A 27,647-nucleotide genomic window follows, 5' to 3' on the forward strand; every position below is an offset into this window, starting at 1 on the left:
ATCTCCCCGATGCAAGCTCACAGCTGCGCGACCCTAACCGCATGGCCAACTCGCCCGGTGTGTATTAGAATGTGAGCCGTGGCAGTTAGTATTGAATCTACTGTGGATCATCCCACATCCTGAGTTGCTACTAATTAATCCCACATCATTGGCGGAAAGTCACTATCTCTTGCTACATAACTGGCAAAAGTATAATCAAAGAAGTCATATAGTTGAGAGTGAATAGACGTTTCTGACATCAGATCATCGGCGATACAGTCCTCAACATCTTCTTTCGGCAGAAAAGAGTCCGATATGCATTTAATTAGCTGTCGAATCTCAGATATTTTTCTTCTAACAAGCCTAGTGCGTGAATTTTCCTCCACTGTACGTGACCAAGGTGAAATCTACAGCCTCTAACGTTTTCCTCAGGGAGTGGGCCCAGGAGAGGTATCGGTGGGGAATCGGTATGTGTCAGTGCAGGTACACCAGGAGAGGGAAAATTGTAGATTGGAGAAGTGTAACAGAGAAGGCGGAGCAAGAGGAAAGGGGACGGTAGGAACACGTTTCATAGTTGTAATTCAATATTTGAAACCAGGTTATGAATTCGTGACTAGGACAAAGCCATTATGAATATCTAGTAGCGATTCACATATCTACTTTAATATCCAGGAGACAGATCTCCTCAAAGATACTTTTTTGCTATTTGCTTTATGTCGCACCGACACAGATAGGTCTTATGGCGACGATGGTATAGGAATGTCCTAGGAATTGGAAGGAAGCGGCCGTGGCCTTAATTAAGGTACAACCCCGGTATTTGCCTGGTGTGAAAATGGGAAACCACGGAAACCTCAAAGTTACACACACAATAAATAATTAGACAGAAAGCACAAGTAAATTTTAACTTACGACATGACGGACATGTTGGGTTTCTAACACACCAGGAAAGAGGCACACAGCAAACGAAATTACAAAGACCAACTTGTGCACCAGGCGAATGAAAATCTACACCACATCAACTGTTACATAATTGATTTCCTGATCCTAACCCGAATCGAAAATCATAAAGCTCCAACACTTCATATTGGTGAGTTATTCCCTAACAGGGGGGCAGTAGATACAAGTCGACCATACTGTAAGAGATTCCACGACTTGCTTCCTTCTAGTCTGACAGCCGCTTTGTAACTGTCTTTTCCAGAATGCGCGCAACAGAATAATTCAAAGGCTGGAAAAGAACAGAATACATAAAATCACACAAGTACACTAAATATAACTAGAGAATCTAGGTGAATAACACAGATCATCAAATAAGCAAGGGTATCCATGGTTTCTTTTTTTTTTGCTATTTCCTTTACATCGCACAGACACAGATAGGTCTTATGGCGACGATGGGACAGGATAGGCCCAGGAATGGGAAGGAAGCGGCCGTGGCCTTAATTAAGGTACAGCCCCAGCATTTGCCTGGTGTGAAAATGGGAAACCACGGAAAACCATCTTCAGGGCTGCCGACAGTGGGACTCGAACGCACTATCTCCCGGATGCGAGCTCCCAGCTGCGCGCTCCTAACAGCACGGCCAACTCGCCCGGTAATCCATGGTTTCAATTTGGTTCTCATTCAGATATCTATTATTATTGTCATTGTTATTTTTAGTATTATTATTACCACCACGTTGCGATAGGGTATAAAATGTACTTGGTCTGTTTACAGATAAGAAAAGTACGATTCATCCGTAATATTTTGTTGTCTGAGTCAAATGCTAGTAGACCGTGACTGACACACCACCTGGTCATTTACTAGGAACTATCACGCGAAATATGGCCTTAAATATTGCCACAAAAAAAAGTGAAAGTATAAAAATAATGCCGAATATCCTTAAAATGCATAATCCACACAAAATAACTCACAATAGGAAGAAGGCATTAACGAACACGTCGCATCACTATTGGAAATGAGTAGAAGAGTGCCTCATATCTTAAAATATCCAGTTCTCCACAATATAACGTCTACATTAATGTCTCGAACACCCCCTGCGGGTGGAGGACGCACACGTAGAGTACACCCGCGGTATCCCCTGCCTATCGTAAGAGGCGACTAAAAGGGGCGACCGAGGCGCGGACATAGATTGCGGTTTTGTATAATGTTTTGGACCTCCTGTGGATGGGAGGGGCTGAATACATTCACAGGTAATCCCTGCCTGTCGTAGAAAGCGACTAAAAGGGTCATGTGCCTAGGGTCCCCTCTTTACTTTTTATGGCTTTTTGACGTTTAGTTGTAGACCATTTCAAAATTTTGATGTGCTTGCTGCTCGGAGATGGGCCTCTTACATGTGCGGTTACGCCCAAAAGCTCACATTTCACCACCCAGGAATCTTGCGGGTGGAAGCGCCATGTAGCCTGGCAGTAGTATCCGCCTGACAACACAGGTCCCCGCACAACCGAATGCCAGGACATATTATTACTAATTATTTATTCTTTTTTCGCTATATTTAGTGCTCTGTACACGCTATGGGGTGCATGCTATTGCAGGTGACTGGAGGAATGGAGTCCTAGTGCCCATTGCCTCAGTCATCCCGTATTAGGCATCGTCCAACATCGGACCCCGGGCAGTACCTGATATGATCTGGTGGGTATTGCCTTGGCTGCTTGGTTCGGCTACACAGACCCCTGATCGGAGTCGGTGGCATTCGAGGAGGATGATTTCGGGCATGGCTTCAAAACGAAGTCGCGCATCCCAAGGTGGTCCACCACCGAAGTCTTTAACTTTTGCTTCCCTTGATTGATTTTAAGCTGGTAAAGTCGATCCTTTTTAGTAGACACATTGAAGGCGTCTACGGTGAACTTGAGGATCTCAAGAAAATGCGCAACGGTAGCTTGCTTTTGAAGACTCGTACAGCACTGCAAGCTCATCAGTTGCTTAAGTGCGACCACTTTGGCGAAATCCCGTCAAAGTGGAAGAGTACAAATCCTTGAATCTGGTTCGCTTAGTCACCTTTCACCGCGACCTTATTTTGAACACTGACGACGAGTTAATGGAAGACATGAAAAACCGTGGCGTTACACACGTCCGGCGCGTTACGCGCAAGGTCTACGGTGAAGACGTTGCCACTGGTGCCTTCATTGTCTCCTTCAAGTTGTCAGTGTTACCAGAGAAAGTCAAGGTAACAACCTATCGTTGCGATGTGAGACCGTACATTCCGCCTCCTATGCGATGCTACCAATGCCACCGATTCGGACATATGGTATCTCGTTGTTCGAATCCGCCTGCATGTGGTACATGTGGACGAGTAGCTCACGGCGCGGGGGAGTGCACAACTTCGTACAAGTGCACAAACTGCTTTGGTTTTCATTCTCCTCGGGCTCGGAACTGTCCGATGTAGCTGAGTGAGAAGAAAATCCAGGAGATAAAGATCCTGGATGGTCTTTCTTACCAGGAAGCGCGCCGTAAGTTTAATTCCACGAATACACCTGCCCGTATACTCGACTATAGCATGATAGCTCAGAGTCTCCCAGGTTCGTCTTTCACGACATCGTTACCCGTGATGACCGCTGTGCGCAAGGCGACTGTTGCTCCTCAGAGCAACGTCGCAAAAGAGTAAAAGCTCGAAGGGGGAACCACCCCACCTTCGACCAACCAGAAGGCTGTGCCGGCTGACAGTTCAAAGCCGGCACAGCAAGGAGCGAAGGCTAGGTCCCCACCCCTCCCTAAGAGGTCGGCGAAAGCCTTGCCCCAGCCGGCGGAGGCGGCATCGTCGACCAGGGCTGGGAATTCATCTCCCAGCGTGCCTAAACTAGAAAAGAAGGCTGTGAAGAAGAATGGCCTTACCGGGCGCTCCCGCTTTTCCCCTGCGAAAGAGAAATCATGCCCTCCATCCGGAGGGTATGAGTCTGCGCCAGCAGGTACTCCTGCTCAAAAACCTGTGCGCTCCTCTCGTAGGGGAACTTCCCGCCCCAGAAAAGCGTCGAAGTCCTTGGCGTCATTCCCACCATCTGTCGACGACGGGATGGACGTCGCGCTGTCATCTACATCTGCGGATGTAGATGCTGATAGTGTTTAGGCTTACGAGCATCTTGTCGCTCACAACCTAACACTCCTTTTATAGTCCACACTATATCACTGTTACCGTGGAATTGTAACAGTTATGACAAGAATCTTGCTGAGCTACGTCAGCCCATTAGTGAGTACGCAGAGAGTATTGTCTGTATTCAGGAGACAAACTTCAGACCAGGTCATCATACGGTCTTGAGAAATTTCAGAATACCTCGTATACTCAACAGAACGATATTATGCCCACCGGGCGTCTGGTGGCGTGGGTATTTTGGTCCGTTATGATACCTATAGCGAAGAGGTTCCTCTAAGGACCCCACTGGAAGCAACTGTGGTGCGGGTACCGCTGCCTGTCATAGCAACAGTGTGTAATGTTTATTTTCCACCAGGCCAGTCTCTTAACATAAATGATGTCACTGATCTCATAGATCTGCTTCCACCTCCTTTCCTCTTTTGGAAGATTTTAACGCCCACAACTCCATATGGGGCTCTGAGACATCTTGCCTCCAGGGACGAGAGCTGGAAAGATTGGTAACAGAGCTGGATTTATGTATTTTGAACACAGGGGAACCAACTCACTTTAGTGTACGTTACGGCACATATTCTCGCATAGACGTAAATCTGTGCAGCCGAACGTTGGTTCAGCTGTTTCGGTGGAATACACACGATGATCTCTGTGATAGTGACCATTTTCCCATCTTCCTTACTTTTTTGAAACAAAAATCTGTCGAGGCTCCTCCTGAGGAGTCCATTCCGCCCTTCTCAGGGACTCATTGCGGAAAACTCGTTCCTTGGTGGAACGAAGAAGTAGCAGCAGCTATCAAAGAAAGCCGTCGCGCTCATAAACATTATCGTAGACAGCCTAGTGTGGCCAACTTGGTAACATTTAAACAACTCTGCGCTAAGGCGCGAGCTCTTATTCGGCAAATTACGAAAGCTTCGTGGGAGAGATTTGTGTCGTCTATGACGTCACAAACTCCATCGTCTCAAGTGTGGGCTAAACTTCGAGGTATTTCGGGTATCCAAGGATCATATTTTGTACCGGGAATTTCCATTGCAGGCAATATCGTCACGGAACCGCTCTCGATTGCTAACCGTCTAGCTAGCCATTTCACGGATGTGTGCGGCTCCGGGATTTACCATCGTGATTTCCTCGCTCTGAAGCGGGAGGCAGAACGTCATCATCTCAGTTTTGCCACTCAAGGTTCAGCGGACTATAACGTGCCATTTACGGAGTGGAAACTCCGCAGCGCCTTAGCGCTTTGCAAGGACACGTCACCTGGACCAGACAATATCCATAACCAGATGTTGAAACACATTAGTGAGGACAGTCTTCTATATCTCCTTCGTGTGTTCAACCGAATCTGGATGGAGGGTGATTTTCCGTCTCAGTGGCGAGAGGGCATAGTCGTTCCTGTCCTCAAGCCTGACAAAGATCTTAAGTATGCAGGAAGTTACACACCTATTTGTCTTACAAATTGCCTGTGTATGCTATTTGAGAGGATGGTAAATCGCCGACTTGTGTCGTGTCTTGAGAAACAAAGACTCTTGTCCGAGTACCATTGTGGTTTTCGAGCCACTCGATCGACCACTGACCACTTGGTACGCCTGGAGAGCTCTAACCAGGAAGCTTTTCTCCGCAAACAGCACTTGGTAGCAGATTTCTTTGACTTAGAGAAGGCCTACGACACCACATGGCGATTTGGTATCCTTTCAGTCCTGCATCAATGGAGAATCCGAGGTAACTTGCCGGTATTTATTGCGAATTTTTTGTCCCTCCGTCTATTCCGTGTCCGAGTAGGGAGGGGATATTCGCAATACCACATTCAAGAAAATGGAGTCCCATAGCGATAGGTTCTTAGTGTTACTATGTTCCCGATTGCCATAAACGGTATTTTCGCTGCTGCTGGTTCAGCAGTAATACCGTAGATATATGTTGACGATTTCGCTCTGCATTATAGCTCGCGTAATATGGCAGTCACAAAGCGACAATTACAGCAAGCTATTAGGAGAGTGGAGCAGTGGACCTTAGAAAATGGCTTTCGGTTTTCCACCTCAAAGAGCTCTGTTGTCCACTTTTGTCCTCAACGTACTCTTCACCCTCCTCCTGAACTTTATCTAGGAAATGTCGCTCTTCCTATAGTTGACACTTATCGATTTCTTGGGCTCCTTTTCGATAGCAAATTATCGTGGGAGCCACACGTGCGGCAGCTAAAAGTGCAATGCACCAAGAGACCTAATCTCTTGAAGTTTCTTAGCAGCACTAATGGGAACCTGACCGCGCGGTGCTCCTGCGATTCTATAGGGCACATATTTTATCCAGGTTAGACTACGGCAGTGCAGCATATGGCTCAGCAAGACCAAGTGTCCTTGCGAAGCTGAACAGCATCCAACACAGCGGGGTTAGGTTGGCAACGGGAGCTTTTCGTGCAAGCCCCGTGGCTAGCCTGCTCGGTGAATCTGGTGTGCCACCTTTACACCTGAGACGCCAGCAGCTCCTTCTGTCGTATGTTGCAAATTTGCGACAGATGCCACTTCACCCAAGCTATCCTTCCGTATTCAACAATGGACACCGTCTACTGTACGCTGCTTGTCCTCGAGCAACGCGGCCGGTTGGAATACGCTTGGATAGCAGTCCCAGATTGTTTCACGTACCTTCGGTTCCTTGCCATGTCAGACAACCAAGTGGGGTACCTCCGTGGGAAGTACGACGACCTGAAATAATCCTGGATCTGCAAACTGGCCCGAAGGAAAACACGGACCCTTCGATTTATCGGAGGCTCTTCCTGTCCGTTGTTAGCCGATATCCAGGTTTACTCGTCGTTTACACGATTGTACAAGGACAGAAATGAAGGTAGGTTGTGCGTTCGTTGTCGACAATGATAGTTTTCTTATTGCTCTCCCGGAAACCTGTAGTGTGTACACAGCAGAGCTCTATGCTATCTCTGAAGCTCTGCGGTACGCACTGTCCGATGAACGCCGACACTTTCTTCTGTGTACTGACTCCTTGAGCTCGCTACTGTCTATTGATACCTGTTTCCCTCGGCATATCATACATCATATTGTCCAACTCGTTCCATTAGGACCGATGACCTTCGATTTTAGGCCCCTATAAACAACAAGCACCATCATCATCATCATCATCATCATCACTGTCTCGAACAGCATAGCATCAAGAATATGGGATTCTGCAATCATCAAAAAATAGTATACATCACAAAACAGCATATCGAAGATATCTACTATCACAGTAGTAACTTATAAATAATCTGCACCTGTCCTTAAGCTCGATCACAACACAAGTATAAAAAATAAATCATTTCAAACAAAAAATGAAAACAAAATTTTTATTTGACCCTATAGATGCATATTACCATATTTAAATTGATATTAGTTTACATCTCCAAATAAAGATTGAAAGTGCGATTCGTTAAACGATGAACTTCTAAATCTCTCACCACGAAGTTTCGTGATTTATATAAGGTACAAGCTTAATTAACAACCACGGAACACATCGCACTTTAAATAAATTAAACAGTCACCTAAAGTTAAGTTAACCACTAACTTTAGGCGGATGGCCAGGATATAACTTAGTTTAGATTAATTATTGTTAATTTCGAACATCCTTCTACCGTGGTCTTAATTAGAGGATTCAAATATCATCATGGCATCAAAATTACCTGAAGAATTTAAAAGATAAATACACAAAACAACACCGTATAGCTTAAAAGAAGAAATAATATTCGTTTAAGCTTTTAAACACAAAATATGGCATTCAAAATCTCATCCGTGTGAGTGACATTGTTTGCCTTTACATTTATCGAACAGATGATCAAATATTCTGATGTTTAACAAATCATGGATAAATGAATGAGTCGAATTAGCTGGAGGATTTTTGCCGTGGGATTAATGACTGGTTTGTCCAATATCTTCACATTCTGGTTCCTGCCACTGTCGGTCCTGCCTTTTAAGCTGTCATGGTTCTGGCTTCGAAATCGGTGGTGAACTCCATGTTAAGTCTCCAACATCTAACGTTATAATAATAATAATTTCGTGTGGCCGGGTGCAGCCCCTGTAAGGCAGAGTCTCCGACGAGGCTGGACAACATCTAGCGTTGAAATACCACGATAAGTCCAAATCATATTCAAATTGTAATAGGACCTTCAATTGTGGAAGTAGTTTTTTGAAATATCAGAAACTCGTAAGTAAATAAATAAATACATAAATAAATAAATACAGTTAGTGCTAGATCAAATGAATATGAGGCATGTGCAAACTCAAACAGTACGTAACTTACGTCCAGCTCGGCGAAGTCTACGTCCATCTGGCTTGACGTCTCAAAACAGGTAGTAATTGGTCAGCTGATGTCTCGATAGTAATTGAGAACGAGTGTAATATCATATATTATTTCGGAGGAAGCGTCACTTTACATGATCTCTAAGCAATCCAAATGACGTTTTAAATATACGCGACCCGCCTATTTTATCACACACCACTGCTGGTAAAAAATGTATTTTTGATTAAAAGAAATCACTGTTGCATTCATCACCACCGGAATAATTCCATGCTCTTCTTTTACTTAAAAATAATACGCACAGCTAGCGTCATTATTCTTCCGGCCTGGACACACGGTCTTCGAATCCATGTCAAATTAAGGCTTGTTTTTGAAGGGTCTAAAATCACCTGTATCTTGCAAGACAACACAACTGGTCAGTTATAAAAATAAATGGATCAATATAAGCAAGGAAGCCCGGGGATGCATGCACGAGAATTTTTATAAATCTTGTTTGACGTGTCTGTCACAAGCGAAATCTGTTCGAACATCACATACACCACAGAAGCAATACTCCGGCGCTCAAATATCTTCTCAAGCACAAAGATGAAAATTGGCACACCCACTGTGGATGGGGGACCCAGACGAAGAATGCACCCACGGCATCCCCTCCCTGTCGTAAATAGACGACTAAAAGGGGCGATCAAGGATGATCAATTTAGAACCATGAGACTTTATGTAATTAGTACCATCACGCAGGGAACACCATGGATCACCTTTACTTTCGAGTAGTAGTAGGTTAGGTACAGGATAGGTTTGTGATAAGTCGCAACAGAGTGTGAATCAGGGTGGGGTTTACAGTACCCGTGATTAGTACCACTACGTGCGGAACATCACGGACTTACGTTGCCTGTAATTAGTACCATTATGCGAGAAACACCGCGGATCTGAGCGTTGCCTGTGATTAGTACCCACTATGTGAGGAACACCACGGGATAGTACGAGTCCCTATGATTAGTACACCTATGTGAGGAACGCCATGGGTTTGCGTTGCCTGTACGTGACGCCGTAATGTGAGAAACACCATAGGTCTGCGTGACGTGTGCGTATTACATTACCTGTGAGTAGTACCATAATGTGTGGAATACCGCGAGTCTACGCTACTTTCGATTAGTATCTCAACATGACAAATACCAAGGTTCTACTTTCCTAGCGATAAGTACCATTATGATGGGTCGATGACCTAGATCTTCGACTCCTTTAGACAACAAGTATTTTCGATTCAGGATCGTGCTTTAGAAGGAGTCCCTTGGTCAGTAATACTATTGCCTTACGATAGTTTCTGGGAATGTGGGATATTGCAGGCCGGATCCACTGATTGTTGTAAATTCATATCCATCCATTCATTCTTCGTCATCACGTTTTGATTTCTGGTCAGTGGATGTTTTTGTACTTTTAAATTGTCATTACATTTCGTACCATTAGGGGCCGATGACCTAGATGTTTAGCCCCTTTAAACAACAAGCACCTGGCGAGTTGGCCGTGCGGTTAGGAGAGCGCAGCTGTGAGCTTACATCCGGGAGCTAGTGGGTTCGAACCCCACTGTCGGCAGCCCTGAAGATAGTTTTCCGTGGTTTCCCATTTTCACACCAGGGAAATGCTGGTGCTGTACCTAAATGAAGGCCACGGTCGCGTCCTTCCCACTCCTAGCCCTTTCCTATCGCATCGTCGCCATAAGACCTTTCTGCGTTGGTGCGACGTAAAGAAAATTGAAAAAAAGGCGTGGCTCGTTGAACACGACACTAGGTCATTCGTCAGCCTAGTGACAACGTTCCCGACACTAGGATAGCCTTGCACGTCGATGTGGGACCAGTAGAGCGCTGGCAGCAGTGACGTGGGATCGTAAGCCAGCTGCACGCAAATAGTTACCTGTTGTTTGTCGTGTAACGCGTGGTGCCACAGTCGCTCGAATTTTCACTACTGCTGCTCGGAGGATCTGGCCAGGACGTCTGAATGATGCGGCGATACCCCAGCATTCCTGTCTGCAAGATTGGTTCTGTCCCAGGTCTACGTACATATTTCCCTTCATGTGACCACTGCAGCCGTACACGTTGTACTTTAGACGCATTTCAACCAACACGTCAATCTTTTCCATCTAAATAGGTTTCAGAGATACAGGAACACAAATATGCCAGTTTTAACATTGGCGTGGTGGGGCATTCCAGCTCTCCTTAATGTGCATCTACTGAAGTCAGTGTCGGAAGGGAATAGAGGTGATCAAGAAAGATCTGAGTGATAGATTTATTTATTTATTTATCCTAGCTAAATTAAAGGCCTTCCCTTACATCTAATCAGGTTAATACACTATTTACGGCAAGTTGTTTGAAATTTAATTTAATAATTAAGTTGAAATATTAACTGGAATATATTTTATTGCAAAAGCTACATATATATTAGGTATATTGTGCTTCACTTGTAGAACGGATAAGGAGAGTTGCAAGAGAGAAACTTGTTAGATGAAAGTGGAAGTAATTTTATATTCGTCTTGGGCCCCGTAGTTACTCCTCCACGCTTATGTAGTGTGTGACCCCCTACGTTTGAGTCTGCTACGGATTGAGTGGGTCAGTGCAATAAAGGTCTAATCCTCTCCAGCAAGCAAACTGAGATAATGATGCCATCTGTTCACACTGAGGACGAGAACTATCTTCCTACGAAGTGGGATGGGCCTGTTCATCTTACACCTTATTCCTGAAGTCACTGAGACTCTTCCACTTACCGAGCTCGATAGCTGCAGTCGCTTAAGTGCGGCCAGTATCCAGTATTCGGGAGATAGTAGGTTCGAATCCCACTGTTGGCAGCCCTGAAAATGGTTTTCCGTAGTTTCCCATTGTCACACCAGGCAAATGCTGGGGCTGTACCTTAATTAAGGCCACGGCCGCTTCCTTCCCACTCCTAGCCCTTTCCTTTCCCATCGTCGCCATAAGACCTATCTGTGTCGGTGCGACGTAAAGCAACTAGCAAAAAAAAGAGAAAAACTCTTCCACTTACAATGTAATATTGGTCTAACCTCGTACCAATCGCCGACCCCGTGGTGTAGGGATAGCATGCCTGCCTCTTACCAGGAGGTGCCGGGTTCGATTTCCGGCCAGGTCAGGGATTTTTAGCTATATCTGAGGGCTGGTTCCAGGTCCACTCAGCCTACATGATTAGAATTGAGGAGCTATCTGACGGTGAGATAGAGGCCCCGGTCTAGAATGTTAAGAATAACGGCCGAGAGGATTCGTCGTGCAACGTCTGTGCATTATCACCACTTATAACAACAACAAAATTGGCTGACTCTCGTGGTGCTAGAGATACATCGCGTGTTAAAAAGATGTAAATAGTACGAGTAGGCTAGACAATCTTGGTAGAAAATGGACTAGGAATGTAAATTCATAGGCAAGCAACATTAAGGGGAAGAAAAAATACAAGAGAGAAATGTGCAGAGAGAAAAGGTAAGAGAAGTCAGCAAACATAAGCAAGGCCCGCCGTGTGATTGTGACAAGGGCTACGAATATCAATGTGAGGCCGTGATCAGACAGTTTTGGAATATTTGGAACGTCAGGTAACAAAACGCCTATATTAATGCGGGTTTGAAAGTGCAGAAAATATACTCTGCTAATGGAAATGAAAGCAGAATTTCACGTAGGAACTGGGATGTTTTTATTGCAAAAGCAGTATATACTATAGGTATATTGTGCTTCCGTTGTGGAACGGATAAGGAAAATTGCAAGAGAGACACTTGGTACAAGAAAATTTTCTATCCATCTTGGGCCCCGTAGTTACTCCTCTACACTCACGTCGTGTGTGACCCGCAGGGATTCATACGATTGAGTCTACTAAGGATTGAGGGGGTGGACGGTGTAAACTATCAGCATTGCCTAGCCTACTTATGGGATGATATAACCTTTTTGATTTATGTGACTATGTATAGATAATAGTTAAAACAATGTGGAAGAACTTGTACAAAGCCATTAGTCTAAATAGTGTTTCCCTGGATGCCATAATTCGAAAGTTTTTCAACAAATATTGCCCCCTTTCTTATGCACAAGTAAATATTAGCGCAACAGTAGTCTAAACAAGAGAAGGTGTTGTAGAATCCTCAAAGAAATTGTGATATCTATATACATTCTTAACAGTGGACTACATAATACCGTAATTAAGTTCAACAGGTATCATCAAATGCAAAATTACCAGAAAAAGGTATTTATTATCTTCTTAGAAAAAACCGAAGTGTGTAATTTGAATTTGCGTTCCCCATATCTTAAAATCGAGGCTTCGACCATTTTTGCGCTGACACCCTCAACTGTGACTACCAGGTACGTGTCGCGTAACTTTAAAATTGCATTCGGTTTTAACCCTAACTTCTGGAGAGCTGGGATGGTTTTCCGAGTTTACTATTTCCACACCATCCAAATATTGAATCTGTATACTAATTTATGCCATGGCCATTATCTTCTCCACCCTAACACTTTCCCTTTCTTTCGTCACCATAAACTTGTGTGCTAAACTTTAAACTTTTAACGAAAGAAATCTACTGCTAATTAAATACGCGAAATATTTCTAAACCATCTTCGTCCTCTACTGTTTTACAACGTAGAGAACAGAATAGAAAAGCACTGAAAATTGTGGGATTGCCATTTTTCTTTCCATTATACTGCAGTAAGCCAAATGACCGTACACAAGAAAGCTCTTCGAATAATGAATTTTATTTCACACTGTGCCTTTGCTGTCAAGATGTAGTGTTTACAGTGCACTATGTCTCCTGGTATGGGCTAGAGCAATTTTGTTACTTTCATTGATCTGTCTCAGCTTTATCCTTGGCTTTGACAAAATGAAAGTGACTGAGGTATGAGTGATGCTAGTAATGCCATTCCTTCTGCAGCCAGTCCCTGCTATGAATGGTGTGAAAATATTGCTCATAGGGTCGGTTGGTGCATGCATTTCAGTGGGATTGGCAGACTGATATGTAATAGCAACTTCTGGCTCGGTGAGGAAAGCAACGGGAAACTACCTCACTCCTCATTTCCCTAGTACGCCTCTTCAGTGATGCCCAGGCCATTTATGACAGCTGATGGCGGAGCTGTTGAGGATCCAATCAGCCTTCGGGCTGAGGACTAAACATACACACACATTTCACACTATGTTTAATGTTCAAGAGAATGATTATGGAGAGTGGAAGTTTACGATACTCTACTGTAGTTACTTATCGCACTGAACTTCTATCAACATAAAAGGATACCATCAGAAACCTTCTTCAATGAATGTAAAACATTTACTTAGATACTTGTCAGATGGCTATACTGGGTAATGTCAATCCACCTGTCGACTGATTCTTGAATGACATCCACTCGTTCATGGTTTGCGTCGGCTGTTTGAATCTTGCACCTTGAAATGAGCATAATGTATTCATCGTAATATTACTTAAATAAAAGTTAATATATTAAGTAAAGTATAGTATTAAATGAAATGTTATACTTTCCACAGGCAAATGTGTTCCAGGTATTTATTTCGAAATTCCGGCCGAGCAATCGCATAAAACCTCCCTCTCGCCCCCTGAGACGTAGACAACTATGTCGTAATTCCCTAATCAAGTAAAGAACAGTCCAATGGAAAGAAAAGATGTAATATATTTCCAAAAATCATACCCTAGATAAAGGAGTCGTACTTCAAAATATTTATGATCTTCTACATAGAGAGAGAGAGAGAGAGAGCTAAGAAAGATACGCTATGCTAAGCAACGCCAAGCTATGTTGTGCTATGACACAAATAAAAAGGTAAGCTGGTCTATGCTAGGATAGATGGATGTATTAACTGAGGAGCAGGTTTCTTATTGGGTGCTGTCGTGGAAGGTGAAGAAAGAGAAAGACACCGAAAGACTATGGATTCTGGATACGTGAAACTAGAAGATGCATGGTGAACTCCATCATTTGATTCAAGCCTTGTTCGAAAATGATGAAGAATGTCAAAATTACTTTCATCTAAATCGGAAGCAGTTTCATGAACTCATTATATTATTCAGGATGATAAAGAAGTACCCAAATTATAGAATATAGGTTATAAGTTATAGAATATAGGTTAAAAATTGTGTAAAAGGAATAAATGACGCGTACAATCAATTTCCGGAGTTTAATATATTTCCTGCCAACAGTTGTCTTTCAGGGTCATGTCTTCATAATAATTTGACTTATCATACAGACAAAGCTCTTCAATCAGTGTTTCGTCCTTTCGTTTGCCTTCCATGATAATTAACAAACACAGAAACAATTAAACAATGTAATAACTTAATTACTGTACTGAAGTAATTCAGGAAATCAACACACATGACACGAGTTTGCTAGATAACGGGGGGGTTGGGGGGAGGTGATTTTGCGTAAGCGCAACGCCAGCTGCAGCTGTGATAATCACCTGCTTGGTGATCTATACAATTTAGCTTGGCGTTGCTTCGGCTGGTGTAGCTTAGCATAGCAGTCCGTGTGTGCCATTCTATATAACATCACTGGAGTGATTTTTTCTTTGGTTGCGCAGCATAGCGTAGCTTAGCTTAACTTAGCTTAGCTTTCTGTGTGTGGTGACCCTGAGGAGAGAAATTCAGCAACGAAACTCCAACTTCTGGAGAGTCACATGGTCCTGTGGACAATTTAACCACTCTAGACATGCGTACAAGGTTATTTTCTGGGGCCAAAGGTAACCATGCATAAAGCTCATTATTCTATCCCAGTTAGTAACGAATAGCGGAAGTCTTTACCTTGAACTGACCTAAGATCATGGAGAAACTCAATTCTCGGAGCGCTGACATTGCTTCTTTTTGCACTTTTGTGAGTGGTCATTCTCACCTCAACTCTTGCTCGGATAATTGTAGCAATCAACGTATGAATACATCGACAGTGACTCAGCATGCGTGTCAAGATTCATAGGTACAGTGCCCTCTACAAGAAGATGTGGAAATCGCACGTTTTTCTAACCCTTGGCCTCTGCTCGAATACCTTTACCACATCATATCATCATCATCATCATCATCATCATCATCATCATCATCATCATCATCATCATCATCATCATTTGACGGGCTCAGACGGTTGAGGCGCTGGTCTTGTAACCCACAACTTGGCACCTTCAAACCTGGCTCAGTCCGGTGGTATTTGAAGGTGCTCAAATACGTCAGTCGCGTGTCGGTAGATTTACTGGCACGAAAAATAACTCCTGTATGACAAAATTCCGGCACCTCGGCGTCTGCAAAAACCGTAAAAGGGTGGTTAGTGTGACGTAAAGTAAAGTAAATAAATAAATAAATAAATAAGTGTTGTTATTATTATCATCATCATAATTCGCCCCATTGATGTAGTGCAGCCATTCTGCATGATTATCAGCTCTCCTTAAGACATACTGAAGAAACAATCCGGTAATTGAAGTCGCCTGTCCTATACATCAGTTGGCAGGCCTCCCTCGTGCCACCCTGCCCTCTACTTTCCTTTCCATGACGTATTTATCACGGTTCTCTCCTTCACGCATTACAGTGTGGCGAAAAACCTGGAGAATACTTTTGTCGATACGGAAAGAAAGGCGTTTAGGGATCCTCAGTTTCTCAGTGATAGACACATTGGTTCTTCAGGCTGCCCAAGAATTGCGGAACGTTCTGCGCCAACACCACATTAGTAATGTATTAAGCCCCAAAGACTGTTTTACGTATTTTCCCATTTTCACATCAGGCAAGTTTAATTAAGACAACAGTCGTATCATTCCCAGTCCTTTCACTTCCCTATCCCATCATTTGCGTAAGACCTGTCGGTGCGACGTAATACAAAATAGCCAAAAACAAAATTTATTCAGAGGTATCTTGATATTGCCCAGTTTTGCAAGATTTGCGTGAGTTCTTTCACAACAATTCATTCTAGACCGATCCCTCTCAAAATCTCTTTCTCTCAGCCCCTTATGTCGAGGATTGTCGAATTTAGTCGCATACAGTATAAACTGGATATACAGCGTGTCCCAGACCCTTTGGGTCAAATTAAAACAGGTGGTAGTGGGTCCAAAAACACCATGGCGCAAGAGCCCCGAAGGGCCATGGCCTACCAAGTGACCGCTGCTCAGCCCGTAGGCCTGCAGATTACGAGGTGCCGTGTGGTCAGCGCGACGGATCCTCTCGGCCGTTATTCTTGGCTTTCAAGACCGGGGTCGCCATCTCACCGTCAGAGAGCTCCTCAGTTTTAATAACGTAGGCTGAGCGAACCTCGAACCAGCCCTCAGATGCAGGTAAAATTCGCTGAGCTGGCCTGGAATCGAACCCAGAGCCTCCGGGTAAGTGGCAGGCACGCTACCCCTACACCGCGGGGCCGGTGATAGTGAGTTCTCAACCGATTATATTGAGATACGGAACCAATGGTCGGAAATGAATATTTATTGTGTTATGGACATGCACAGCATAACAACAGCGTACCTCGTAGTAATTTTTTCAAAGTGACGACAGCCAGTCTCATTACATGCATGGCAACGGCGCATGAAGTTCTGCCGCAATCTTTGAAAGATCCCTGGTGTATGTTGTACCGGGAGACAAGCTGCTTGGACCATAGCAAACAGGTCTTTATCCGTTTCTGCGGGGTTTTATACACTAACGACTTGACGTAACCTCAGAGGAAAAATTCCTGAGGCGTGAGATCTAACGATCGCGCTGACTATGGGGCCTCACCTCCCATTCCAATCCAACGATGAGGGTACGTGTTGTTCAGATTCTCGCGGACATTAACATCGAAGTGGGCTGGGGCACCGTCGTGTTGAAACCATATCCTTTCATGGACAACAAGGAGTACAGTCTCCGGGAACTGTGGCAGCACATCTCGCAGGAACACGAGACAGCGTGGACGAGTCAAACGGGGAGGCAGCAAATAAGGTCCTTTTAGGTGATCTTGTGTAATGCCTACCCATACGTTGACAGAGATTCGTTGCTGATGACCACCGATGTAGGTAGAGTGCGGATTGTCCTCACTCCAGACATGGCTGTTGCGGCTGTTGAAAACCCAATCACGGGTGAAATGAAGGCTCATCCGTGAACAATACAAACTGTACAGAGTTCGGCACTACAGCACTGCGGTGGATAATCCATTAATAGAAGTAAACGCAGGGCTCAAAATCCGTTGGTCCCAGTGATTACACACGTTCTTTGTGATAGGGGTGTAATACCTGTTCCGCTCGTATTATATGTTTAAGACATTCTAGTCGACTACTTGTTTTGAAATATGAAGAGCTGTCTTCTTGTTTGCTATCGTGAAGGTCTGAGTCATATCATTATGCTGTTTTATACAGACGTTGCTCTGTCCCATCTCGCACGTGGTTTACAAGAGAGTACGTGGGTGGTAGAATATGAGCTTCCCACATATGCTGCGCTGGTGAACGTTCCAAGTATCCTTCGAAGTGTGCGTTGCACGAGCAAATTGACGGGTGGTTATTGCTGGGTGGTCCGCCACACGATCCAACACCATCTCCTCATAGTCTGGTGTTCGGACATGTCTTTGGAGGGAACCTCTCTGTGGCGTGAACGACCCCGTCTCTCGTAACTTGGTATCCACGGAGATAATCTTCTTCGAAAGAGGATGACGCCTGTTAGGAAAGCATGCTCTGTAGATTCGTGCTGCTGTAGGGGTACTACATCCTGCCGCAACGTACATAAAATACATGTCTGCCAACTTTAGTGACGAGTAACGTTCCATCTTTGACTACGCGTCATGCACTGTACACAGTAACACACCTCACCATGGACACATCACAAGCTATCCGACGCTAGGGACAACTGACGCCAGGGATAGTGGTGTGCGTGCAGCACAGGTTAATGCGTCGGTACAATGCATACTGTCGTCACATGACGCACATGCTATGAGCTATTTTATGTACGGTACGTCTGTTTGTCTGTCAGGGGTGTACGCTCTTTAACACCCGCTGCCTGTTTCAGTGTACAACAGACACCCGGGATCTTTGCGAGAGTGTGGCAGAACTATAGTACGCGCACCTTTTAGTGATAGATGGACACCCTGCTGAATCGGTCGACCTCAGTTATCTTCGAGATTCGTCTTGGCAACCTTGGAAACACAAACTAAGAATCGCTTACGCGTCGCTGTGCGATATCCGGCGTACACTTTATGTACTCGTACTGTTGTTGTTTAACACAGCAAAGCCAAACTATAGAATTCATGCTAGGAACAAGATTCGCATCGAGAAATGTTATATAATGTGTGTGTGACAGTTATTGGCTGAAGAAAATAAAGGATTAGAAAATTCATATCGATCGATCATATTATCGATTCAACTCAAATTTCATTTCTATTAGTTGGCAGTATTACCGGAACCGGCAGTGCTCCCTCCTTACTCCTCAACCCAGTACAAAAATATATCACTTAGAAGTGTGCGCATAATACATGCGCCGTTCCAATACATGCATTGAGACTGGCGGTCGTCACTTAGAATTACTATAAGCTACGTTGTTGTTATGCGGCGTACGCGGTGATGTCCATAACTCAATAAATATGCATTTCCAACCATTGGTTCCCGACCTCAATACCATCGGTTATGGACCTACTATCACCTGCTTCAATTTGACCCAAAAGGTTTGAGACATCGTGTATACCGTTCACCGTTCAAGTGAGACTGTGTTTGCTGTGATTGTTGTTTGCGGGGAAACAAATAACGGATGAATGTCCATCCTTAACACCATCCCGAGAAGAAAATTTACAGTCAGGACCGTATGATAACTATTGGTTTTACGTCCTTCTCACTAATTTCATGCTTTTTGGAGACCCCGAGGAGCCAGAATACTGCCCCACAGGAGTTTATTTTATGTGCCTGAAAATCTACTGACAGGAGGCCGGCGTACTTCGCCACCTCCAAGTAGTCTAATACCGGACTGAACCAGTATCAAACTCACCAACTTGTGCTCAAAAGGTCACTTCTTTGCCGTGTGAGCTACTCAGCCCGGCATTCAAAGATCAAGAATATCGGGAAAAGGAAGGGATGTACCACCAACGGTGTCGAAATGAGGGACGATTTTCTTTTTTTGTAAATTACTTTACTTAGCACTGACACAGATATGTATTAGGGCGACGATGGGATAGGAAAAGGCTGGGCGTGGGAAGGAAGCGATCGTGGCCTTAATTAAGGTACAGCCCCAGCATTTTGCTGGTGAGAAAATGGTAAACCACGGAAAACCATGTTCAGGGCTGCCAAGAGTGGGGTTCGAACCTACTATCTCCCGGATGCAAGCTCACAGCTGCGCCCCCTAACCACACGGCCAACTCATCCAGTACCTATCATTATTGTTGTACTTCAAGAAAATCATTTCCATGAATATCCAAGGAGGGGCTGCAGGCGCCCGCAGCAAATTTTGGACGTCTTTCTTCAAACTCGTATCAATTTTCTAAAAGTGTTTCTTATAGCAAACCGCCTGAAAAACAGTAAATTAAAATATAACTGTGTTTTTTACATAATTAAGCATGATAAATCAAAAATACCAAAGCAGCGAGTTCGAGGAACCTCCTCATCTCCCCGTTGGACTTCGTTGGACTTTGCATATAATCAGTTTCAGACGCCGCCGACGTAGGCTAGGATCGCATGTACTCTCATGGGAACAGAAGTATGACGACCAGAAAACTGTTCTTGTAAGTTTTGAAGTTAGTGCAAGTAACGCCCAGGTTACAAGTGGAATCCTGTACCCTCCACATATCGAGAGCCTTCATATACTATACAGACACCCTCATTTCAATTTCCGAATCAACCAACGATTTAAATCCTGAGTTCAACAGCCGAAAAGCAACTTCTTCTTCTGCTGCTCATCCCATACCCTGGTCAGGTTTCGGTGGGAGAACCGTGTGGCACACGTGTATACGACCCCATTTTACGGCCGGATGCCTTTCCTGACGTCATTCCTGCGTGAAGAGGTGTATTCACTACAGCGTGATTATTAGGTGGTTGATAAGTGAAGCATGGGGACATTAAAAAAGCCGTTATGATCAATCGAAAATTGTTAATAAAAATATAAGCAGTCTATGGGACGGGTTCAAAGCAATAGTTGAGGAGTGTGAAAACAGGTATGTACCTTTAACAGTGGTAAGGAATGGTAAGGGCCCATTATATTATAATAGGGAAATAATGACATTAAGAAGGAAATGCAGATTAGAAAGAAGAGTTGCGGGAATACGGATAGATTGAAGGAGCTTAGGAGGAAAATGAATTTAGTAAAAAAGGCAGCTGAAGATAATATGATGGCTAACATAATTGGCAGCCATACGTATTTTAAGGAGCAATCTAAAAATTTGTATAGATGCCTCAACGCAGAAACAGTTTCTAGAAAGGTCATTCCACTCCACTCATCATTAATGGACAAGGAGAGTGTACAGTATATGTCCGGACTTACAGAAGGCAGAAGTATTCAGTCAGAAGTATGTAAAGCTAGTTGGACATTAGGATAATGTCCAGGCAGAGAAGGCAACTAATACTGGCGAATTATTGAAATTACGTATGGTAATAAAGACATTTGCTAAATGATACAAAAGTTGAAATCCAAAATAACAGCTGAGATTGATAAGATTTCTGGGATATATTAAAGGCAATGGGTTGGGAAATAGTGTCATATATGAATTACCATTTTATTGCTGTTTGCATGAAGGAGTGATGCCAACTGAATGGGGAGTTGCAATAGTAGCCCCATTCTACAAGGGAAAAGGTGATAAACATAAAGCGGATGATTGCATGCCAGTCAGTATGACACGTGTTATTTGTTAGCTCTGGGAATTGTGATTATGTTAGACACATTTGCGAAGTTAACAACTAGTTTGATAGAAGACATTTTGGATTTAGACAAGGTTATTCAAGTGAGGCTCAACTTGTAGGATTCCAGCAAGATTTTGGAAATATTTTAGATTCAGGGGTCAACGTAAAAGAAAATCTTCCTTGTGATGTCTCAAACAATCGAGCTCATGGGGAGGATGATAATGTTGTTGGAGAAATTACAGTTGAGGAAGTGGAAAGGATGGTAAATAAAGTCCATCGTCATAAATCAGCCGTAATAGATAAATTATACCTCAAATGGTGAAGTATAGTGGGAAGGCAGGGATAAAATAACTTCATAGTGTAACAAGATTAGCATGGAGTGTTCGTGAGGTACCTTCAGATTGGAAAAAAAGCAGTATTTGCACCTATCTATATGCAAATGAACAGGAAAGATTGCAACTATCGAGATATCTCATTAATCAGTATACCAGGCAAAGTGTTCACGGGCATCTTGGAAGGGAGGGTGCGATCAGTGTTTGAGAGTAAGTCGAATGAAAACCAGTGAGGCTTCAGGCCAGATTTTCAGTATGTGGCAGGTAAATAAAAAATACTACGAGAGGAACAGACAATTATTTTCATGTTTTGAGGATCTAGAGAAGTCTTTTGGCAGAGTACCGAAGGAAAAAATGTTCGCCGTACTGAGGACTTTAGCATTAAGGGCAGATTATTAAAATCAATAAAAGACATTTAGTTGACGACTGAGATGCAGTGATAATTAACAGTAGAATGAGTTTTTGGTTCAAGATACTTCCAGGGATTAGACAAGGCTGTAATATTTCACCTTTATTTTTCATAGTTTACATAGATCACCTGCTGAAAGTTATTAAGTGTTAGGGAGGGATTCAGTTAGATGAAAATGTAGTAAGCAGTCTGCCGTATGCTGACGTTCTCGTCTTAATGGCATATTGTGCCAAAAACCTGCAGTATAATAACTTGGAACTTGAAAATAGATGCAGTGAGTATTGTATGAAAATCAGCGTTTTAAAGACTAAATTGATATCAGTAGGTAAGAAATCGAAGAGAACTGAATGTCGGATTGGGAATACAAAGCTGGAACAGGTGGATAATTTCGAGTATTTAGGACGTGTTTTCTCCCAGGTTGGTAGTAAAGTGAGTGAGATTGATTCAAGGTGCAGTAAAGCTAATGCAGTGAGCTGGCAGTTGTGATCAACATGAATCTGTACGAAGGAAGTCAGCTCCCAGACCAAACTATCTTCACATCGGTCTGTTTTCAGGCCAACTTTGTTTTACGGGAGTGAAAGGTGGGTGGACTCAACTTATCTTATTCATAAGCTAGAAGTAAAAGACATGAGTTGCTGCTACGCACAGGTGGGAACAATGGCAGGAAGGTACTCGGATGAATGAACTTGATGGATGAAGCTGTTGACATAAATCGGCTCCAGTAGTGGAATCACATGAGGCGAATAGAGGAGGCTAGGTTACATAAGAGAATAATGGAGGGGTAGAGCAAGAGCAAGACGACGATAGTTAGACTCAATTTGCAAGAGGTATACAACTAAACGAGGCCACAGAACGTGTTACATAAAGAGGATTGTGGCGGCGATTAGTAAATTCACAGAGGCTTGCAGACTGAACGCTGGAAGGCATAACAGTCTATAATAAAGATGTATGTATGAACCATTTCTTTCCTCTGATAGACACACGCTGGAGGGAAATGTTTTGATCGGCTCGGTCAGTACTGCACATGTGCTTGCTATAATTATTGTGAGTGAGCCTTGGTTGCTCTATTTGTATCCGTTTCTTCTGCTGTTGTGGATAACGTGTCACTTTACGGGTTAGAGTTATAGCGTCAAAGTTGATTGCCACAGTAGCCATACTGTTTCATGTCATCTCCCTTCAGTATCTCACAGTCCTTGCTGATTCTGTCAGTCCTCATTGTACCAGTGGCCTGTGTATTACGTTCGCGCAAGTCTTTCAGAAGGGGTAGTTATGTGAAAAAATTGTCGAAATAGATTCTGTATGGGAGTTCTTCCAACTGGTCAACTTGTGTCATAACAATACTGTATCCTAACCCTTGTTAGAATATTTTTCTGGTGGTGTTCCAGCACCCTGATATGGCTTAAACCATGACAGATATTCGTTGCTTGGTCCCCCATACCAAAACTTATACCCATACCTGATGGGTATTCCACGAATAAACCGTTTATCACCACGTCGTCCAAAACTAGGCACCATGCTTTCATCAACCGAATGATGTTGCATATGATGTGCAAATTTTTGCACCTTTCTTGAAGTACTTTGATAAGGTGTCGTAACTTTGCAAATCGTTCATTTATATCAAGTTAATCATTATTACAAACAAGTTTATTCGACATAATGAACTTGAAGCGATCCCTTGACAAAGCAGTATGTTGCGGTGCCCTTATCGAACTGCGTGCCACGCGCCTACATCTACAGTCAACACGGCAGAGTGCAGTGCTGGATAAGGACGTCACACCAATTTTCAGTATAAATTGGCGTGCAGGATGATCTGCAACACATTGCCGTACGCCGACTTGTCTACACTGTACTCCAGCCACGTAGGGTATCCCCTGTTTGAAAATGTGGTCTCAACAGGTGGACTGACACAGGTCGTGAGGTGTAACCTTGGAAGGAGCCATTCCCTTTCTCCCTTATTTGCCTTCAGCATACTGGTGATCAGTGGCGGTTTCTCCCATAGAGCATTGGAACAATAAACTTCCATTCTCTATGCTTATACATTGTTCTATGTATTGATTCGCCTGGCCAGGAACACATCTGAGATGCGCGCCCAAGCAACTTGTGATGTGACACTGTTCCCAGTACACAGTAGTAAATACGCAGGAGCATACCTGAGACTGCACTCCCACAGATGTGCATCAGTTTGTGGGTTGGGAGTTGAACGGGGTGAAGAGGAGATGCTAAATGGTAGGCGAGGGGATGCGCGAGGTAAGACGTGAGCTTGAGCAGAGCCGTGTTGAATATCAGGATACGGAGCATGCGCAGAAGCTTTGTTGCGAGTTCCGCGCTGCGAGGTTCCTTCTGGTTGCTATTTGTCATGATCAGGTAAATCAGCTACTAAAGATTTTTTTTTTTTTTTACTAACAGACGACGAATACAGTTATAATAATGCCACGATATAGTAGGTAGAAGAGCACGTGCTTCTAACACTAGGTGAAACTTTAGATCACGAACTGTTGAAGTATTTTATGAGAACAAGGAATCCCTCATTGAATGCCTTGAAGAAACAGAAACAACGTCTCGACAAGGTATAACAATATCGCAGGCAAGGGGATTGTGCCTTAAACTAGAACACCCTTCATTTAAGTTTTGGCTGTCTGTATTACATTTAATAATGCCACATGTTGATATTTTATACAACCAATTGCAAAAGAGAGCATCAGACTTAGTTGAAATTTAAAAGGCAATATAATTTTGAATGTGTCATCCAAAAAGTTAGAGACAGTAAAACTGACTCACTTTCCAATGCGTGTGACACAATGATCCAGCCAGTAAAAAAGACCACGTACAGTTATGTGCGTTTCCAAGAAACTGGCAGCCAAGGAAATTTGCGATACAATTATTCTGCAGGCCACGGGACGTTTTCAGTTCACCAATCATCTTCTTTCGGCGAACTTGGTTCATGCTGATAGTTTTAAACAGTATGAAAGGCAGTTCTCATTTGTTACTTTGAAGAAAGTGTGTAAAGTTTATCCTTTTATTGAGCAAAATAAACTTAAAACGGAACTGGAAATTCTGTATATGAGAGTAGATTTTCGATCTGTGTACGGTGCTGTACACCTTCTTTAATTTCCGCTTCAAACTGACTTAGTGACCACATTTAGTGAAATAATAAAATGACTGAAACTCATCATAACAGTGCCGATGACAACATCGGAAGCTCAACGTTGTTTTTCAACGTTGAAGAAGATAAAAAATGTCTTACGTAGTTCAACGAGTGAGGATAGAATGACCGCTCTTGCATTGCTCTCGATTGAATAGTAATTAGTTAAGGGTATGGAGGGTCTTAATGAATCTGTTATAGGCAAATTAGCTGCAGTTAAAGAGAGAAGAATGGACTTCATGTACAAGCAGTCTGCATGGGTGAGTGTATAATGTATTGAAATTATTGTTGCATGATTTATGACGTAGTTTTGTGGCTTTCCCGAGGAGATGAATAATCTGTGTTTCGATTTCCAATATTGAACCCTCAGAGTCAAGAGTCACCAGCCGCCACTGCTCGTGACATATTCTATGTCCGATTACACATTGTGCTGAAGGACTATATTCCTTGCTCTTGATTTCGTGTGCTTTAAGACAGGACTTCCCTTAATATTTGCATTCTGGCAACGAGAATATTATTGTGACTTATGGCACACTCAGGAACTGACCACTTTTTTTTTTGCCGTTTTCGTTCGGGAGCACATGCAGTCTTCTGCTTCAGTCGTAGTACCAACTCCAGAATTTGGAAAAGTTGTGGGCTGAGGAGTTAACTCAGCAGAAATACTTGCTGGTTTGATATTTAAACACTCTCTAATGGTATCGATGCCTTTAGAGATTATCGAAGGAGCATCATTTTGTAAATAATGTACATACTTCATATTCATGGCCACCAGCTAGAACAACCTTCAGTTTCAGTGCATTTTAAAGTGAATGAATACTTGTAAACTGGTGAATCATTAAAAATAAGTTCGTGTTTTGTACAGAACACATTAGAAACCAAATTAATCTGAATATCATCTGACGTTCCCCAGTACATGTTCTTTTTGGTAGCACCACAAAACCACTCGGAAGTAATACGGCTAAGAAACATCTCATTTCCTCTTCCAAACAATCTTCAAGTCAGTTTCTTTTCACAATATACTGTTTCGTACATGTCACTATCATGTTCATTGCCAAGGAATAGCTCAAAGTATTTTAAAAGTGTCCTTTCTCTGTAACGCACGGTAGTCATTGCTGGCCACTCTTTGGCTGCAAATAAGAGAAGCTGTTTTCCCAGCTGTATTTTGGGGAGTTTTGGGTTCTTCTTTTCTTTTTTGATGTTTTCGTTTGGGGGCACATGCAGGTTCTGCTTCAGTTGTAGTACCAACTCCAGAATTTGGAGAAGTTGTGGGGTGAGGAGTTAACTCAGCAGAAATACTTGCTGGTTTGATATTTGAATACTCTTTAATGGTATCGATGCCTTTAGGGATTATCGAAGGAGCTCTCAATTTACTTCCTGGGACAATGTCAATATCTGGAGATTCATCAGCACAGTCTTCATCCCTTATATCATCGGTAGAATTAGTTGGTGGCAGTAAAGTAACTTCTAAACCACTCTCAGGAAGATCATTTTTGTTGCTTTCTAATAAAATATGACTAGAAGCTTATGTAATATCATCGGCCTTCATAAAGAAAATGTAAGAGAGAATTGAGACTGACTGTTGTTGCACATATTATTAACTGTAAGCTTAGAACACCGCATGTCAGTAATACGAGATGTAAACTACGTATATGGTTTACGTGAACGAAACAAAACACATCAACAACTTGTCATACGGACATTGTAAAGTTACGATGTGAATGTTATGATGTATTTAAAATTTCAATGCATGAAATGAAGCATAGCTATTTTTAGAGCTCAGGAAATCTAAAGTTAAATACACAGGATTGAATTTTGACCTTCTGGAAGAAATTTACTTGACTTATATTAGAATAACTAGCAATTATCGGCGACTACGCTCGCGTGGATTTCTTACAGTAATTTGATCAAAGTAATCGTTCCTCGGCATTGTACTAAGAAATTATCTGAAAAATTCCTAAGTATAAAATCTCACCCAAAAATTAAGTTTCATTTACCCCAGAAATTCTTTGTAAACCATGTTTGTGGCATTACCTTTTGGGGCTAAGAACGACCATGTGACATAGAACTGTACATGTGAGAAAAAGTCTTCTCTCAAGTCGAAACAATAAATACATGTTTCTTTATTTTTAAAGGAGATTCCAAATAACAATTTTAATGTCTGTAACATTTCCCGTTTTTTAAGATTTAAGTATACTCATGAAAAATAATACAACTATTTTTCACTTCTTTTTACACCCCTGCCCCCACCCCCACCCCCCGTTAAGTGCGTTCACCAAAAACAGAAAGTACATGTTCCCGTATTTTTAAAGGACTTTCTAACATGTAAAGTTTTTGACATAATATGTAGATATACAGGTACTCATTTTTAAAATTCACCCTGCCGGGCTGTGTGGCTCAGACGGTTGAGGCGCTGGCCTTCTGACCCCAACTTGGCAGGTTCGATGCTGGCTCAGTCCGGTGGTATTTGAAGGTGTTCAAATACGACAGCCTCGTGTCGGTAGATTTACTAGCACGTAAATGAACCCCTGCGGGACTAAATTCCGGCACCTCAGCATCTCCGAAAACCTTAAAAGTAGTTAGTGGGACGTAAAGCAAATAACATTATTATTATTAAAATTCACCCGCTTTTCCAATTATTTTCAGCCTCTTAATTGGATCTTCTGAAAACAAAAAAA

This window comes from Anabrus simplex, chromosome 2 (genome assembly GCF_040414725.1).
Source record: "Anabrus simplex isolate iqAnaSimp1 chromosome 2, ASM4041472v1, whole genome shotgun sequence".
NCBI classification, from domain to species: Eukaryota; Metazoa; Arthropoda; class Insecta; order Orthoptera; family Tettigoniidae; genus Anabrus; species Anabrus simplex.